Raw genomic sequence first — 20,267 nt, 5'->3', positions numbered from 1 at the left:
ATCAGTCTTGACCCTGTGCCTCATGGGAACAGTCCAGCCCGAACTGCTAAGCCATGTCTTCCCTGGACCGGAATCAAGCATCCTAGGACCGGTTTCTGGCTATCAGCCATCATCAGCCAGGATAGCTTGACTCCAGTGGCGTAGTGAGCACGGGTCCCACGTCTGGGAATACCCATCCCACTTAGGGCGAAAAGCGTTACAACAAACAAATGATGGACGGAATGCTGACAATGCAGACATTCTCCCCCAGTCAAGAGATCTGGGTTAAATCCATTGTTCTTTTGCCCACTACACCACCCCAGTTTAGACATGGCCTTATGCAAATCAGTCTTGACCCTGTGCCTCATGGGAACAGTCCAGCCCGAACTGCCAAGCCATGTCTTCCCTGGACCGGAATCAAGCATCATAGGACCGGTTTCTGGCTATCAGCCGCCATCAGCCAGGATAGCTTGACTCCAGTGGCGTAGTGAGCACGGGTCCCACGTCTGGGAATACCCATCCCACTTAGGGCGAAAAGCGTTACAACAAACAAATGATGGACGGAATGCTGACAATGCAGACATTCTCCCCTAGTCAAGAGATCTGGGTTAAATCCGTCGTTCTTTTGCCTACTACACCACCCCAGTTTAGACATGGCCATATGCAAATCAGTCTTGACCCTGTGCCTCATGGGAACAGTCCAGCCCGAACTGCCAAGCCATGTCTTCCCTGGACCGGAATCAAGCATCCTAGGACCGGTTTCTGGCTATCAGCCGTCATCAGCCAGGATAGCTTGACTCCAGTGGCGTAGTGAACAAGGGTCCCACGTCTGGGAATACCCATCCCACTTAGGGCGAAAAGCGTTACAACAAACAAATGATGGACGGAATGCTGACAATGCAGACATTCTCCCCCAGTCAAGAGATCTGGGGTAAATCCATCGTTCTTTTGCCTACTACACCACCCCAGTTTAGACATGGCCATATGCAAATCAGTCTTGACCCTGTGCCTCATGGGAACAGTCCAGCCCGAACTGCCAAGCCATGTCTTCCCTGGACCGGAATCAAGCATCCTAGGACCGGTTTCTGGCTATCAGCCGTCATCAGCCAGGATAGCTTGACTCCAGTGGCGTAGTGAGCACGGGTCCCACGTCTGGGAATACCCATCCCACTTAGGGCGAAAAGCGTTACAACAAACAAATGATGGACGGAATGCTGACAATGCAGACATTCTCCCCCAGTCAAGAGATCTGGGTTAAATCCATCGTTCTTTTGCCCACTACACCACCCCAGTTTAGACATGGCCATATGCAAATCAGTCTTGACCCTGTGCCTCATGGGAACAGTCCAGCCCGAACTGCCAAGCCATGTCTTCCCTGGATCGGAATCAAGCATCCTAGGACCGGTTTCTGGCTATCAGCCGTCATCAGCCAGGATAGCTTGACTCCAGTGGCGTAGTGAGCACGGGTCCCACGTCTGGGAATACCCATCCCACTTAGGGCGAAAAGCGTTACAACAAACAAATGATGGACGGAATCCTGACAATGCAGACATTCTCCCCCAGTCAAGAGATCTGGGTTAAATCCATCGTTCTTTTGCCCAATACACCACCCCAGTTTAGACATGGCCATATGCAAATCAGTCTTGACCCTGTGCCTCATGGGAACAGTCCAGCCCGAACTGCCAAGCCATGTCTTCCCTGGACCGGAATCAAGCATCCTAGGACCGGTTTCTGGCTATCAGCCGTCATCAGCCAAGATAGCTTGACTCCAGTGGCGTAGTGAGCACGGGTCCCACATCTGGGAATACCCATCCTACTTAGGGCAAAAAGCGTTACAACAAACAAATGATGGACGGAATGCTGACAATGCAGACATTCTCCCCCAGTCAAGAGATCTGGGTTAAATCCATCGTTCTTTTGCCCACTACACCACCCCAGTTTAGACATGGCCATATGCAAATCAGTCTTGACCCTGTGCCTCATGGGAACAGTCCAGCCCGAACTGCCAAGCAGTGTCTTCCCTGGACCGGAATCAAGCATCCTAGGACCGGTTTCTGGCTATCAGCCGTCATCAGCCAGGATAGCTTGACTCCAGTGGCGTAGTGAGCACGGGTCCCACGTCTGGGAATACCCATCCCACTTAGGGCGAAAAGCGTTACAACAAACAAATGATGGACGGAATGCTGACAATGCAGACATTCTCCCCCAGTCAAGAGATCTGGGTTACATCCATCGTTCTTTTGCCCACTACACCACCCCAGTTTAGACATGGCCATATGCAAATCAGTCTTGACCCTGTGCCTCATGGGAACAGTCCAGCCCGAACTGCCAAGCCATGTCTTCCCTGGACCGGAATCAAGCATCCTAGGACCGGTTTCTGGCTATCAGCCGTCATCAGCCAGGATAGCTTGACTCCAGTGGCTTAGTGAGCACGGGTCCCACGTCTGGGAATACCCATCCCACTTAGGGCGAAAAGCGTTACAACAAAAAAATGATGGACGGAATGCTGACAATGCAGACATTCTCCCCCAGTCAAGAGATCTGGGTTAAATCCATCGTTCTTTTGCCCACTACACCACCCCAGTTTAGACATGGCCATATGCAAATCAGTCTTGACCCTGTGCCTCATGGGAACAGTCCAGCCCGAACTGCTAAGCCATGTCTTCCCTGGACCGGAATCAAGCATCCTAGGACCGGTTTCTGGCTATCAGCCATCATCAGCCAGGATAGCTTGACTCCAGTGGCGTAGTGAGCACGGGTCCCACGTCTGGGAATACCCATCCCACTTAGGGCGAAAAGCGTTACAACAAACAAATGATGGACGGAATGCTGACAATGCAGACATTCTCCCCCAGTCAAGAGATCTGGGTTAAATCCATTGTTCTTTTGCCCACTACACCACCCCAGTTTAGACATGGCCTTATGCAAATCAGTCTTGACCCTGTGCCTCATGGGAACAGTCCAGCCCGAACTGCCAAGCAGTGTCTTCCCTGGACCGGAATCAAGCATCCTAGGACCGGTTTCTGGCTATCAGCCGTCATCAGCCAGGATAGCTTGACTCCAGTGGCGTAGTGAGCACGGGTCCCACGTCTGGGAATACCCATCCCACTTAGGGCGAAAAGCGTTACAACAAACAAATGATGGACGGAATGCTGACAATGCAGACATTCTCCCCCAGTCAAGAGATCTGGGTTACATCCATCGTTCTTTTGCCCACTACACCACCCCAGTTTAGACATGGCCATATGCAAATCAGTCTTGACCCTGTGCCTCATGGGAACAGTCCAGCCCGAACTGCCAAGCCATGTCTTCCCTGGACCGGAATCAAGCATCCTAGGACCGGTTTCTGGCTATCAGCCGTCATCAGCCAGGATAGCTTGACTCCAGTGGCTTAGTGAGCACGGGTCCCACGTCTGGGAATACCCATCCCACTTAGGGCGAAAAGCGTTACAACAAAAAAATGATGGACGGAATGCTGACAATGCAGACATTCTCCCCCAGTCAAGAGATCTGGGTTAAATCCATCGTTCTTTTGCCCAATACACCACCCCAGTTTAGACATGGCCATATGCAAATCAGTCTTGACCCTGTGCCTCATGGGAACAGTCCAGCCCGAACTGCCAAGCCATGTCTTCCCTGGACCGGAATCAAGCATCCTAGGACCGGTTTCTGGCTATCAGCCGTCATCAGCCAAGATAGCTTGACTCCAGTGGCGTAGTGAGCACGGGTCCCACATCTGGGAATACCCATCCTACTTAGGGCAAAAAGCGTTACAACAAACAAATGATGGACGGAATGCTGACAATGCAGACATTCTCCCCCAGTCAAGAGATCTGGGTTAAATCCATCGTTCTTTTGCCCACTACACCACCCCAGTTTAGACATGGCCATATGCAAATCAGTCTTGACCCTGTGCCTCATGGGAACAGTCCAGCCCGAACTGCCAAGCAGTGTCTTCCCTGGACCGGAATCAAGCATCCTAGGACCGGTTTCTGGCTATCAGCCGTCATCAGCCAGGATAGCTTGACTCCAGTGGCGTAGTGAGCACGGGTCCCACGTCTGGGAATACCCATCCCACTTAGGGCGAAAAGCGTTACAACAAACAAATGATGGACGGAATGCTGACAATGCAGACATTCTCCCCCAGTCAAGAGATCTGGGTTACATCCATCGTTCTTTTGCCCACTACACCACCCCAGTTTAGACATGGCCATATGCAAATCAGTCTTGACCCTGTGCCTCATGGGAACAGTCCAGCCCGAACTGCCAAGCCATGTCTTCCCTGGACCGGAATCAAGCATCCTAGGACCGGTTTCTGGCTATCAGCCGTCATCAGCCAGGATAGCTTGACTCCAGTGGCTTAGTGAGCACGGGTCCCACGTCTGGGAATACCCATCCCACTTAGGGCGAAAAGCGTTACAACAAAAAAATGATGGACGGAATGCTGACAATGCAGACATTCTCCCCCAGTCAAGAGATCTGGGTTAAATCCATCGTTCTTTTGCCCACTACACCACCCCAGTTTAGACATGGCCATATGCAAATCAGTCTTGACCCTGTGCCTCATGGGAACAGTCCAGCCCGAACTGCTAAGCCATGTCTTCCCTGGACCGGAATCAAGCATCCTAGGACCGGTTTCTGGCTATCAGCCATCATCAGCCAGGATAGCTTGACTCCAGTGGCGTAGTGAGCACGGGTCCCACGTCTGGGAATACCCATCCCACTTAGGGCGAAAAGCGTTACAACAAACAAATGATGGACGGAATGCTGACAATGCAGACATTCTCCCCCAGTCAAGAGATCTGGGTTAAATCCATTGTTCTTTTGCCCACTACACCACCCCAGTTTAGACATGGCCTTATGCAAATCAGTCTTGACCCTGTGCCTCATGGGAACAGTCAAGCCCGAACTGCCAAGCAGTGTCTTCCCTGGACCGGAATCAAGCATCCTAGGACCGGTTTCTGGCTATCAGCCGTCATCAGCCAGGATAGCTTGACTCCAGTGGCGTAGTGAGCACGGGTCCCACGTCTGGGAATACCCATCCCACTTAGGGCGAAAAGCGTTACAACAAACAAATGATGGACGGAATGCTGACAATGCAGACATTCTCCCCCAGTCAAGAGATCTGGGTTACATCCATCGTTCTTTTGCCCACTACACCACCCCAGTTTAGACATGGCCATATGCAAATCAGTCTTGACCCTGTGCCTCATGGGAACAGTCCAGCCCGAACTGCCAAGCCATGTCTTCCCTGGACCGGAATCAAGCATCCTAGGACTGGTTTCTGGCTATCAGCCGTCATCAGCCAGGATAGCTTGACTCCAGTGGCTTAGTGAGCACGGGTCCCACGTCTGGGAATACCCATCCCACTTAGGGCGAAAAGCGTTACAACAAATAAATGATGGACGGAATGCTGACAATGCAGACATTCTCCCCCAGTCAAGAGATCTGGGTTAAATCCATCGTTCTTTTGCCCACTACACCACCCCAGTTTAGACATGGCCATATGCAAATCAGTCTTGACCCTGTGCCTCATGGGAACAGTCCAGCCCGAACTGCTAAGCCATGTCTTCCCTGGACCGGAATCAAGCATCCTAGGACCGGTTTCAGGCTATCAGCCATCATCAGCCAGGATAGCTTGACTCCAGTGGCGTAGTGAGCACGGGTCCCACGTCTGGGAATACCCATCCCACTTAGGGCGAAAAGCGTTACAACAAACAAATGATGGACGGAATGCTGACAATGCAGACATTCTCCCCCAGTCAAGAGATCTGGGTTAAATCCATTGTTCTTTTGCCCACTACACCACCCCAGTTTAGACATGGCCTTATGCAAATCAGTCTTGACCCTGTGCCTCATGGGAACAGTCCAGCCCGAACTGCCAAGCCATGTCTTCCCTGGACCGGAATCAAGCATCATAGGACCGGTTTCTGGCTATCAGCCGTCATCAGCCAGGATAGCTTGACTCCAGTGGCGTAGTGAGCACGGGTCCCACGTCTGGGAATACCCATTCCACTTAGGGCGAAAAGCGTTACAACAAACAAATGATGGACGGAATGCTGACAATGCAGACATTCTCCCCTAGTCAAGAGATCTGGGTTAAATCCGTCGTTCTTTTGCCTACTACACCACCCCAGTTTAGACATGGCCATATGCAAATGAGTCTTGACCCTGTGCCTCATGGGAACAGTCCAGCCCGAACTGCCAAGCCATGTCTTCCCTGGACCGGAATCAAGCATCCTAGGACCGGTTTCTGGCTATCAGCCGTCATCAGCCAGGATAGCTTGACTCCAGTGGCGTAGTGAACAAGGGTCCCACGTCTGGGAATACCCATCCCACTTAGGGCGAAAAGCGTTACAACAAACAAATGATGGACGGAATGCTGACAATGCAGACATTCTCCCCCAGTCAAGAGATCTGGGGTAAATCCATCGTTCTTTTGCCTACTACACCACCCCAGTTTAGACATGGCCATATGCAAATCAGTCTTGACCCTGTGCCTCATGGGAACAGTCCAGCCCGAACTGCCAAGCCATGTCTTCCCTGGACCGGAATCAAGCATCCTAGGACCGGTTTCTGGCTATCAGCCGTCATCAGCCAGGATAGCTTGACTCCAGTGGCGTAGTGAGCACGGGTCCCACGTCTGGGAATACCCATCCCACTTAGGGCGAAAAGCGTTACAACAAACAAATGATGGACGGAATGCTGACAATGCAGACATTCTCCCCCAGTCAAGAGATCTGGGTTAAATCCATCGTTCTTTTGCCCACTACACCACCCCAGTTTAGACATGGCCATATGCAAATCAGTCTTGACCCTGTGCCTCATGGGAACAGTCCAGCCCGAACTGCCAAGCCATGTCTTCCCTGGATCGGAATCAAGCATCCTAGGACCGGTTTCTGGCTATCAGCCGTCATCAGCCAGGATAGCTTGACTCCAGTGGCGTAGTGAGCACGGGTCCCACGTCTGGGAATACCCATCCCACTTAGGGCGAAAAGCGTTACAACAAACAAATGATGGACGGAATGCTGACAATGCAGACATTCTCCCCCAGTCAAGAGATCTGGGTTAAATCCATCGTTCTTTTGCCCAATACACCACCCCAGTTTAGACATGGCCATATGCAAATCAGTCTTGACCCTGTGCCTCATGGGAACAGTCCAGCCCGAACTGCCAAGCCATGTCTTCCCTGGACCGGAATCAAGCATCCTAGGACCGGTTTCTGGCTATCAGCCGTCATCAGCCAAGATAGCTTGACTCCAGTGGCGTAGTGAGCACGGGTCCCACATCTGGGAATACCCATCCTACTTAGGGCAAAAAGCGTTACAACAAACAAATGATGGACGGAATGCTGACAATGCAGACATTCTCCCCCAGTCAAGAGATCTGGGTTAAATCCATCGTTCTTTTGCCCACTACACCACCCCAGTTTAGACATGGCCATATGCAAATCAGTCTTGACCCTGTGCCTCATGGGAAAAGTCCAGCCCGAACTGCCAAGCAGTGTCTTCCCTGGACCGGAATCAAGCATCCTAGGACCGGTTTCTGGCTATCAGCCGTCATCAGCCAGGATAGCTTGACTCCAGTGGCGTAGTGAGCACGGGTCCCACGTCTGGGAATACCCATCCCACTTAGGGCGAAAAGCGTTACAACAAACAAATGATGGACGGAATGCTGACAATGCAGACATTCTCCCCCAGTCAAGAGATCTGGGTTACATCCATCGTTCTTTTGCCCACTACACCACCCCAGTTTAGACATGGCCATATGCAAATCAGTCTTGACCCTGTGCCTCATGGGAACAGTCCAGCCCGAACTGCCAAGCCATGTCTTCCCTGGACCGGAATCAAGCATCCTAGGACCGGTTTCTGGCTATCAGCCGTCATCAGCCAGGATAGCTTGACTCCAGTGGCTTAGTGAGCACGGGTCCCACGTCTGGGAATACCCATCCCACTTAGGGCGAAAAGCGTTACAACAAAAAAATGATGGACGGAATGCTGACAATGCAGACATTCTCCCCCAGTCAAGAGATCTGGGTTAAATCCATCGTTCTTTTGCCCACTACACCACCCCAGTTTAGACATGGCCATATGCAAATCAGTCTTGACCCTGTGCCTCATGGGAACAGTCCAGCCCGAACTGCTAAGCCATGTCTTCCCTGGACCGGAATCAAGCATCCTAGGACCGGTTTCTGGCTATCAGCCATCATCAGCCAGGATAGCTTGACTCCAGTGGCGTAGTGAGCACGGGTCCCACGTCTGGGAATACCCATCCCACTTAGGGCGAAAAGCGTTACAACAAACAAATGATGGACGGAATGCTGACAATGCAGACATTCTCCCCCAGTCAAGAGATCTGGGTTAAATCCATTGTTCTTTTGCCCACTACACCACCCCAGTTTAGACATGGCCTTATGCAAATCAGTCTTGACCCTGTGCCTCATGGGAACAGTCCAGCCCGAACTGCCAAGCCATGTCTTCCCTGGACCGGAATCAAGCATCCTAGGACCGGTTTCTGGCTATCAGCCATCATCAGCCAGGATAGCTTGACTCCAGTGGCGTAGTGAGCACGGGTCCCACGTCTGGGAATACCCATCCCACTTAGGGCGAAAAGCGTTACAACAAACAAATGATGGACGGAATGCTGACAATGCAGACATTCTCCCCCAGTCAAGAGATCTGGGTTAAATCCATTGTTCTTTTGCCCACTACACCACCCCAGTTTAGACATGGCCTTATGCAAATCAGTCTTGACCCTGTGCCTCATGGGAACAGTCCAGCCCGAACTGCCAAGCCATGTCTTCCCTGGACCGGAATCAAGCATCCTAGGACCGGTTTCTGGCTATCAGCCGTCATCAGCCAGGATAGCTTGACTCCAGTGGCGTAGTGAGCACGGGTCCCACGTCTGGGAATACCCATCCCACTTAGGGCGAAAAGCGTTACAACAAACAAATGATGGACGGAATGCTGACAATGCAGACATTCTCCCCCAGTCAAGAGATCTGGGTTAAATCCATCGTTCTTTTGCCCACTACACCACCCCAGTTTAGACATGGCCATATGCAAATCAGTCCTGACCCTGTGCCTCATGGGAACAGTCCAGCCCGAACTGCCAAGCCATGTCTTCCCTGGACCGGAATCAAGCATCCTAGGACCGGTTTCTGGCTATCAGCCGTCATCAGCCAGGATAGCTTGACTCCAGTGGCGTAGTGAGCACGGGTCCCACGTCTGGGAATACCCATCCCACTTAGGGCGAAAAGCGTTACAACAAACAAATGATGAACGGAATGCTGACAATGCAGACATTCTCCCCCAGTCAAGAGATCTGGGTTAAATCCATCGTTCTTTTGCCCACTACACCACCCCAGTTTAGACATGGCCATATGCAAATCAGTCTTGACCCTGTGCCTCATGGGAACAGTCCAGCCCGAACTGCCAAGCCATGTCTTCCCTGGACCGGAATCAATAATCCTAGGACCGGTTTCTGGCTATCAGCCGTCATCAGCCAGGATAGCTTGACTCCAGTGGCGTAGTGAGCACGGGTCCCACGTCTGGGAATACCCATCCCACTTAGGGCGAAAAGCGTTACAACAAACAAATGATGGACGGAATGCTGACAATGCAGACATTCTCCCCCAGTCAAGAGATCTGGGTTAAATCCATCGTTCTTTTGCCCACTACACCATCCCAGTTTAGACATGGCCATATGCAAATCAGTCTTGACTCTGTGCCTCATGGGAACAGTCCAGCCCGAACTGCCAAGCCATGTCTTTCCTGGACCGGAATCAAGCATCCTAGGACCGGTTTCTGGCTATCAGCCGTCATCAGCCAGGATAGCTTGACTCCAGTGGCGTAGTGAGCACGGGTCCCACGTCTGGGAATACCCATCCCACTTAGGGCAAAAAGCGTTACAACAAACAAATGATGGACGGAATGCTGACAATGCAGACATTCTCCCCCAGTCAAGAGATCTGGGTTAAATCCATCGTTCTTTTGCCCACTACACCACCCCAGTTTAGACATGGCCATATGCAAATCAGTCTTGACCCTGTGCCTCATGGGAACAGTCCAGCCCGAACTGCCAAGCAGTGTCTTCCCTGGACCGGAATCAAGCATCCTAGGACCGGTTTCTGGCTATCAGCCGTCATCAGCCAGGATAGCTTGACTCCAGTGGCGTAGTGAGCACGGGTCCCACGTCTGGGAATACCCATCCCACTTAGGGCGAAAAGCGTTACAACAAACAAATGATGGACGGAATGCTGACAATGCAGACATTCTCCCCCAGTCAAGAGATCTGGGTTACATCCATCGTTCTTTTGCCCACTACACCACCCCAGTTTAGACATGGCCATATGCAAATCAGTCTTGACCCTGTGCCTCATGGGAACAGTCCAGCCCGAACTGCCAAGCCATGTCTTCCCAGCACCGGAATCAAGCATCCTAGGACCGGTTTCTGGCTATCAGCCGTCATCAGCCAGGATAGCTTGACTCCAGTGGCTTAGTGAGCACGGGTCCCACGTCTGGGAATACCCATCCCACTTAGGGCGAAAAGCGTTACAACAAAAAAATGATGGACGGAATGCTGACAATGCAGACATTCTCCCCCAGTCAAGAGATCTGGGTTAAATCCATTGTTCTTTTGCCCACTACACCACCCCAGTTTAGACATGGCCTTATGCAAATCAGTCTTGACCCTGTGCCTCATGGGAACAGTCCAGCCCGAACTGCCAAGCAGTGTCTTCCCTGGACCGGAATCAAGCATCCTAGGACCGGTTTCTGGCTATCAGCCGTCATCAGCCAGGATAGCTTGACTCCAGTGGCGTAGTGAGCACGGGTCCCACGTCTGGGAATACCCATCCCACTTAGGGCGAAAAGCGTTACAACAAACAAATGATGGACGGAATGCTGACAATGCAGACATTCTCCCCCAGTCAAGAGATCTGGGTTAAATCCATTGTTCTTTTGCCCACTACACCACCCCAGTTTAGACATGGCCTTATGCAAATCAGTCTTGACCCTGTGCCTCATGGGAACAGTCCAGCCCGAACTGCCAAGCCATGTCTTCCCTGGACCGGAATCAAGCATCATAGGACCGGTTTCTGGCTATCAGCCGTCATCAGCCAGGATAGCTTGACTCCAGTGGCGTAGTGAGCAAGGGTCCCACGTCTGGGAATACCCATCCCACTTAGGGCGAAAAGCGTTACAACAAACAAATGATGGACGGAATGCTGACAATGCAGACATTCTCCCCCAGTCAAGAGATCTGGGTTAAATCCATCGTTCTTTTGCCCACTACACCACCCCAGTTTAGACATGGCCATATGCAAATCAGTCTTGACCCTGTGCCTCATGGGAACAGTCCAGCCCGAACTGCCAAGCCATGTCTTCCCTGGACCGGAATCAAGCATCCTAGGACCGGTTTCTGGCTATCAGCCGTCATCAGCCAGGATAGCTTGACTCCAGTGGCGTAGTGAGCACGGGTCCCACGTCTGGGAATACCCATCCCACTTAGGGCGAAAAGCGTTACAACAAACAAATGATGGACGGAATGCTGACAATGCAGACATTCTCCCCCAGTCAAGAGATCTGGGTTACATCCATCGTTCTTTTGCCCACTACACCACCCCAGTTTAGACATGGCCATATGCAAATCAGTCTTGACCCTGTGCCTCATGGGAACAGTCCAGCCCGAACTGCCAAGCCATGTCTTCCCTGGACCGGAATCAAGCATCCTAGGACCGGTTTCTGGCTATCAGCCGTCATCAGCCAGGATAGCTTGACTCCAGTGGCGTAGTGAGCACGGGTCCCACGTGTGGGAATACCCATCCCACTTAGGGCGAAAAGCGTTACAACAAACAAATGATGGACGGAATGCTGACAATGCAGACATTCTCCCCCAGTCAAGAGATCTGGGTTAAATCCATTGTTCTTTTGCCCACTACACCACCCCAGTTTAGACATGGCCTTATGCAAATCAGTCTTGACCCTGTGCCTCATGGGAACAGTCCAGCCCGAACTGCCAAGCCATGTCTTCCCTGGACCGGAATCAAGCATCATAGGACCGGTTTCTGGCTATCAGCCGTCATCAGCCAGGATAGCTTGACTCCAGTGGCGTAGTGAGCACGGGTCCCACGTCTGGGAATACCCATCCCACTTAGGGCGAAAAGCGTTACAACAAACAAATGATGGACGGAATGCTGACAATGCAGACATTCTCCCCCAGTCAAGAGATCTGGGTTAAATCCATCGTTCTTTTGCCCACTACACCACCCCAGTTTAGACATGGCCATATGCAAATCAGTCTTGACCCTGTGCCTCATGGGAACAGTCCAGCCCGAACTGCCAAGCCATGTCTTCCCTGGACCGGAATCAAGCATCCTAGGACTGGTTTCTGGCTATCAGCCGTCATCAGCCAGGATAGCTTGACTCCAGTGGCGTAGTGAGCACGGGTCCCACGTCTGGGAATACCCATCCCACTTAGGGCGAAAAGCGTTACAACAAACAAATGATGGACGGAATGCTGACAATGCAGACATTCTCCCCCAGTCAAGAGATCTGGGTTACATCCATCGTTCTTTTGCCCACTACACCACCCCAGTTTAGACATGGCCATATGCAAATCAGTCTTGACCCTGTGCCTCATGGGAACAGTCCAGCCCGAACTGCCAAGCCATGTCTTCCCTGGACCGGAATCAAGCATCCTAGGACCGGTTTCTGGCTATCAGCCGTCATCAGCCAGGATAGCTTGACTCCAGTGGCGTAGTGAGCACGGGTCCCACGTGTGGGAATACCCATCCCACTTAGGGCGAAAAGCGTTACAACAAACAAATGATGGACGGAATGCTGACAATGCAGACATTCTCCCCCAGTCAAGAGATCTGGGTTACATCCATCGTTCTTTTGCCCACTACACCACCCCAGTTTAGACATGGCCATATGCAAATCAGTCTTGACCCTGTGCCTCATGGGAACAGTCCAGCCCGAACTGCCAAGCCATGTCTTCCCTGGACCGGAATCAAGCATCCTAGGACCGGTTTCTGGCTATCAGCCGTCATCAGCCAGGATAGCTTGACTCCAGTGGCGTAGTGAGCACGGGTCCCACGTCTGGGAATACCCATCCCACTTAGGGCGAAAAGCGTTACAACAAAAAAATGATGGACGGAATGCTGACAATGCAGACATTCTCCCCCAGTCAAGAGATCTGGGTTAAATCCATCGTTCTTTTGCCCACTACACCACCCCAGTTTAGACATGGCCATATGCAAATCAGTCTTGACCGTGTGCCTCATGGGAACAGTCCAGCCCGAACTGCTAAGCCATGTCTTCCCTGGACCGGAATCAAGCATCCTAGGACCGGTTTCTGGCTATCAGCCGTCATCCGCCAGGATAGCTTGACTCCAGTGGCGTAGTGAGCACGGGTCCCACGTCTGGGAATACCCATCCCACTTAGGGCGAAAAGCGTTACAACAAACAAATGATGGACGGAATGCTGACAATGCAGACATTCTCCCCCAGTCAAGAGATCTGGGTTACATCCATCGTTCTTTTGCCCACTACACCACCCCAGTTTAGACATGGCCATATGCAAATCAGTCTTGACCCTGTGCCTCATGGGAACAGTCCAGCCCGAACTGCCAAGCCATGTCTTCCCTGGACCGGAATCAAGCATCCTAGGACCGGTTTCTGGCTATCAGCCGTCATCAGCCAGGATAGCTTTACTCCAGTGGCGTAGTGAGCACGGGTCCCACGTCTGGGAATACCCATCCCACTTAGGGCGAAAAGCGTTACAACAAAAAAATGATGGACGGAATGCTGACAATGCAGACATTCTCCCCCAGTCAAGAGATCTGGGTTAAATCCATCGTTCTTTTGCCCACTACACCTCCCCAGTTTAGACATGGCCATATGCAAATCAGTCTTGACCCTGTGCCTCATGGGAACAGTCCAGCCCGAACTGCTAAGCCATGTCTTCCCTGGACCGGAATCAAGCATCCTAGGACCGGTTTCTGGCTATCAGCCGTCATCAGCCAGGATAGCTTGACTCCAGTGGCGTAGTGAGCACGGGTCCCACGTCTGGGAATACCCATCCCACTTAGGGCAAAAAGCGTTACAACAAACAAATGATGGACGGAATGCTGACAATGCAGACATTCTCCCCCAGTCAAGAGATCTGGGTTAAATCCATTGTTCTTTTGCCCACTACACCACCCCAGTTTAGACATGGCCATATGCAAATCAGTCTTGACCCTGTGCCTCATGGGAACAGTCCAGCCCGAACTGCCAAGCCATGTCTTCCCTGGACCGGAATCAAGCATCCTAGGACCGGTTTCTGGCTATCAGCCGTCATCAGCCAGGATAGCTTGACTCCAGTGGCGTAGTGAGCACGGGTCCCACGTCTGGGAATACCCATCCCACTTAGGGCGAAAAGCGTTACAACAAACAAATGATGGACGGAATGCTGACAATGCAGCCATTCTCCCCCAGTCAAGAGATCTGGGTTAAATCCATCGTTCTTTTACCCACTACACCACCCCAGTTTAGACATGGCCATATGCAAATCAGTCTTGACCCTGTGCCTCATGGGAACAGTCCAGCCCGAACTGCCAAGCCATGTCTTCCCTGGACCGGAATCAATCATCCTAGGACCGGTTTCTGGCTATCAGCCGTCATCAGCCAGGATAGCTTGACTCCAGTGGCGTAGTGAGCACGGGTCCCACGTCTGGGAATACCCATCCCACTTAGGGCGAAAAGCGTTACAACAAACAAATGATGAACGGAATGCTGACAATGCAGACATTCTCCCCCTGTCAAGAGATCTGGTTTAAATCCATCGTTCTTTTGCCCACTACACCACCCCAGTTTAGACATGGCCATATGCAAATCAGTCTTGACTCTGTGCCTCATGGGAACAGTCCAGCCCGAACTGCCAAGCCATGTCTTTCCTGGACCGGAATCAAGCATCCTAGGACCGGTTTCTGGCTATCAGCCGTCATCAGCCAGGATAGCTTGACTCCAGTGGCGTAGTGAGCACGGGTCCCACGTCTGGGAATACCCATCCCACTTAGGGCGAAAAGCGTTACAACAAACAAATGATGGACGGAATGCTGACAATGCAGACATTCTCCCCCAGTCAAGAGATCTGGGTTAAATCCATCGTTCATTTGCCCACTACACCACCCCAGTTTAGACATGGCCATATGCAAATCAGTCTTGACCCTGTGCCTCATGGGAACAGTCCAGCCCGAACTGCCAAGCCATGTCTTCCCTGGACCGGAATCAAGCATCCTAGGACCGGTTTCTGGCTATCAGCCGTCATCAGCCAGGATAGCTTGACTCCAGTGGCGTAGTGAGCACGGGTCCCACGTCTGGGAATACCCATCCCACTTAGGGCGAAAAGCGTTACAACAAACAAATGATGGACGGAATGCTGACAATGCAGACATTCTCCCCCAATCAAGAGATCTGGGTTAAATCCATCGTTCTTTTGCCCACTACACCACCCCAGTTTAGACATGGCCATATGCAAATCAGTCTTGACCCTGTGCCTCATGGGAACAGTCCAGCCCGAACTGCCAAGCCATGTCTTCCCTGGACCGGAATCAAGCATCCTAGGACCGGTTTCTGGCTATCAGCCGTCATCAGCCAGGATAGCTTGACTCCAGTGGCGTAGTGAGCACGGGTCCCACGTCTGGGAATACCCATCCCACTTAGGGCGAAAAGCGTTACAACAAACAAATGATGGACGGAATGCTGACAATGCAGACATTCTCCCCCAGTCAAGAGATCTGGGTTAAATCCATCGTTCTTTTGCCCACTACACCACCCCAGTTTAGACATGGCCATATGCAAATCAGTCTTGACCCTGTGCCTCATGGGAACAGTCCGGCCCGAACTGCCAAGCTATGTCTTCCCTGGACCGGAATCAAGCATCCTAGGACCGGTTTCTGGCTATCAGCCGTCATCAGCCAGGATAGCTTGACTCCAGTGGCGTAGTGAGCACGGGTCCCACGTCTGGGAATACCCATCCCACTTAGGGCGAAAAGCGTTACAACAAACAAATGATGGACGGAATGCTGACAATGCAGACATTCTCCCCCAGTCAAGAGATCTGGGTTAAATCCATCGTTCTTTTGCCCACTACACCACCCCAGTTTAGACATGGCCATATGCAAATCAGTCTTGACCCTTTGCCTCATGGGAACAGTCCAGTCCGAACTGCCAAGCCATGTCTTCCCTGGACCGGAATCAAGCATCCTAGGACCGGTTTCTGGCTATCAGCCGTCATCAGCCAGGATAGCTTGACTCCAGTGGCGTAGTGAGCACGGGTCTCACGTCTGGGAATGCCCATCCCACTTAGGGCGAAAAGCGTTACAACAAACAAATGATGGACGGAATGCTGACAATGCAGACATTCTCCCCCAGTCAAGAGATCTGGGTTAAATCCATCGTTCTTTTGCCCACTACACCACCCCAGTTTAGACATGGCCATATGCAAATCAGTCTTGACCCTGTGCCTCATGGGAACAGTCCAGCCCGAACTGCCACGCCATGTCTTCCCTGGACCGGAATCAAGCATCCTAGGACCGGTTTCTGGCTATCAGCCGTCATCAGCCAGGATAGCTTGACTCCAGTGGCGTAGTGAGCACGGGTCCCACGTCTGGGAATACCCATCCCACTTAGGGCGAAAAGCGTTACAACAAACAAATGATGGACGGAATGCTGACAATGCAGACATTCTCCCCCAGTCAAGAGATCTGGGTTAAATCCGTCGTTCTTTTGCCTACTACACCACCCCAGTTTAGACATGGCCATATGCAAATCAGTTTTGACCCTGTGCCTCATGGGAACAGTCCAGCCCGAACTGCCAAGCCATGTCTTCCCTGGACCGGAATCAAGCATCCTAGGACCGGTTTCTGGCTATCAGCCGTCATCAGCCAGGATAGCTTGACTCCAGTGGCGTAGTGAGCACGGGTCCCACGTCTGGGAATGCCCATCCCACTTAGGGCGAAAAGCGTTACAACAAACAAATGATGGACGGAATGCTGACAATGCAGACATTCTCCCCCAGTCAAGAGATCTGGGTTAAATCCATCGTTCTTTTGCCCACTACACCACCCCAGTTTAGACATGGCCATATGCAAATCAGTCTTGACCCTGTGCCTCATGGGAACAGTCCAGCCCGAACTGCCAAGCTATGTCTTCCCTGGACCGGAATCAAGCATCCTAGGACCGGTTTCTGGCTATCAGCCGTCATCAGCCAGGATAGCTTGACTCCAGTGGCGTAGTGAGCACGGGTCCCACGTCTGGGAATACCCATCCCACTTAGGGCGAAAAGCGTTACAACAAACAAATGATGGACGGAATGCTGACAATGCAGACATTCTCCCCCAGTCAAGAGATCTGGGTTAAATCCGTCGTTCTTTTGCCTACTACACCACCGCAGTTTAGACATGGCCATATGCAAATCAGTCTTGACCCTGTGCCTCATGGGAACAGTCCAGCCCGAACTGCCAAGCCATGTCTTCCCTGGACCGGAATCAAGCATCCTAGGACCGGTTTCTGGCTATCAGCCGTCATCAGCCAGGATAGCTTGACTCCAGTGGCGTAGTGAACAAGGGTCCCACGTCTGGGAATACCCATCCCACTTAGGGCGAAAAGCGTTACAACAAACAAATGATGGACGGAATGCTGACAATGCAGACATTCTCCCCCAGTCAAGAGATCTGGGGTAAATCCATCGTTCTTTTGCCTACTACACCACCCCAGTTTAGACATGGCCATATGCAAATCAGTCTTGACCCTGTGCCTCATGGGAACAGTCCAGCCCGAACTGCCAAGCCATGTCTTCCCTGGACCGGAATCAAGCATCCTAGGACCGGTTTCTGGCTATCAGCCGTCATCAGCCAGGATAGCTTGACTCCAGTGGCGTAGTGAGCACGGGTCCCACGTCTGGGAATACCCATCCCAATTAGGGCGAAAAGCGTTACAACAAACAAATGATGGACGGAATGCTGACAATGCAGACATTCTCCCCCAGTCAAGAGATCTGGGTTAAATCCATCGTTCTTTTGCCCACTACACCACCCCAGTTTAGACATGGCCATATGCAAATCAGTCTTGACCCTGTGCCTCATGGGAACAGTCCAGCCCGAACTGCCAAGCCATGTCTTCCCTGGACCGGAATCAAGCATCCTAGGACCGGTTTCTGGCTATCAGCCGTCATCAGCCAGGATAGCTTGACTCCAGTGGCGTAGTGAGCACGGGTCCCACGTCTGGGAATACCCATCCCACTTAGGGCGAAAAGCGTTACAACAAACAAATGATGGACGGAATGCTGACAATGCAGACATTCTCCCCCAGTCAAGAGATCTGGGTTAAATCCATCGTTCTTTTGCCCAATACACCACCCCAGTTTAGACATGGCCATATGCAAATCAGTCTTGACCCTGTGCCTCATGGGAACAGTCCAGCCCGAACTGCCAAGCCATGTCTTCCCTGGACCGGAATCAAGCATCCTAGGACCGGTTTCTGGCTATCAGCCGTCATCAGCCAGGATAGCTTGACTCCAGTGGCGTAGTGAGCACGGGTCCCACGTCTGGGAATACCCATCCCACTTAGGGCGAAAAGCGTTACAACAAACAAATGATGGACGGAATGCTGACAATGCAGACATTCTCCCCCAGTCAAGAGATCTGGGGTAAATCCATCGTTCTTTTGCCCACTACACCACCCCAGTTTAGACATGGCCATATGCAAATTAGTCTTGACCCTGTGCCTCATGGGAACAGTCCAGCCCGAACTGCCAAGCCATGTCTTCCCTGGACCGGAATCAAGCATCCTAGGACCGGTTTCTGGCTATCAGCCGTCATCAGCCAGGATAGCTTGACTCCAGTGGCGTAGTGAGCACGGGTCCCACGTCTGGGAATACCCATCCCACTTAGGGCAAAAAGCGTTACAACAAACAAATGATGGACGGAATGCTGACAATGCAGACATTCTCCCCCAGTCAAGAGATCTGGGTTAAATCCATCGTTCTTTTGCCCACTACACCACCCCAGTTTAGACATGGCCATATGCAAATCAGTCTTGACCCTGTGCCTCATGGGAACAGTCCAGCCCGAACTGCCAAGCAGTGTCTTCCCTGGACCGGAATCAAGCATCCTAGGACCGGTTTCTGGCTATCAGCTGTCATCAGCCAGGATAGCTTGACTCCAGTGGCGTAGTGAGCACAGGTCCCACGTCTGGGAATACCCATCCCACTTAGGGCGAAAAGCGTTACAACAAACAAATGATGGACGGAATGCTGACAATGCAGACATTCTCCCCCAGTCAAGAGATCTGGGTTACATCCATCGTTCTTTTGCCCACTACACCACCCCAGTTTAGACATGGCCATATGCAAATCAGTCTTGACCCTGTGCCTCATGGGAACAGTCCAGCCCGAACTGCCAAGCCATGTCTTCCCTGGACCGGAATCAAGCATCCTAGGACCGGTTTCTGGCTATCAGCCATCATCAGCCAGGATAGCTTGACTCCAGTGGCTTAGTGAGCACGGGTCCCACGTCTGGGAATACCCATCCCACTTAGGGCGAAAAGCGTTACAACAAAAAAATGATGGACGGAATGCTGACAATGCAGACATTCTCCCCCAGTCAAGAGATCTGGGTTAAATCCATTGTTCTTTTGCCCACTACACCACCCCAGTTTAGACATGGCCTTATGCAAATCAGTCTTGACCCTGTGCCTCATGGGAACAGTCCAGCCCGAACTGCCAAGCAGTGTCTTCCCTGGACCGGAATCAAGCATCCTAGGACCGGTTTCTGGCTATCAGCCGTCATCAGCCAGGATAGCTTGACTCCAGTGGCGTAGTGAGCACGGGTCCCACGTCTGGGAATACCCATCCCACTTAGGGCGAAAAGCGTTACAACAAACAAATGATGGACGGAATGCTGACAATGCAGACATTCTCCCCCAGTCAAGAGATCTGGGTTACATCCATCGTTCTTTTGCCCACTACACCACCCCAGTTTAGACATGGCCATATGCAAATCAGTCTTGACCCTGTGCCTCATGGGAACAGTCCAGCCCGAACTGCCAAGCCATGTCTTCCCTGGACCGGAATCAAGCATCCTAGGACCGGTTTCTGGCTATCAGCCGTCATCAGCCAGGATAGCTTGACTCCAGTGGCTTAGTGAGCACGGGTCCCACGTCTGGGAATACCCATCCCACTTAGGGCGAAAAGCGTTACAACAAAAAAATGATGGACGGAATGCTGACAATGCAGACATT

Source organism: Triturus cristatus, chromosome 8 (assembly GCF_964204655.1).
Source record: "Triturus cristatus chromosome 8, aTriCri1.1, whole genome shotgun sequence".
Lineage (NCBI taxonomy): Eukaryota > Metazoa > Chordata > Amphibia > Caudata > Salamandridae > Triturus > Triturus cristatus.
The sequence above is the reverse complement of the archived record's forward strand: the minus strand, read 5'-3'. Positions refer to the sequence as shown.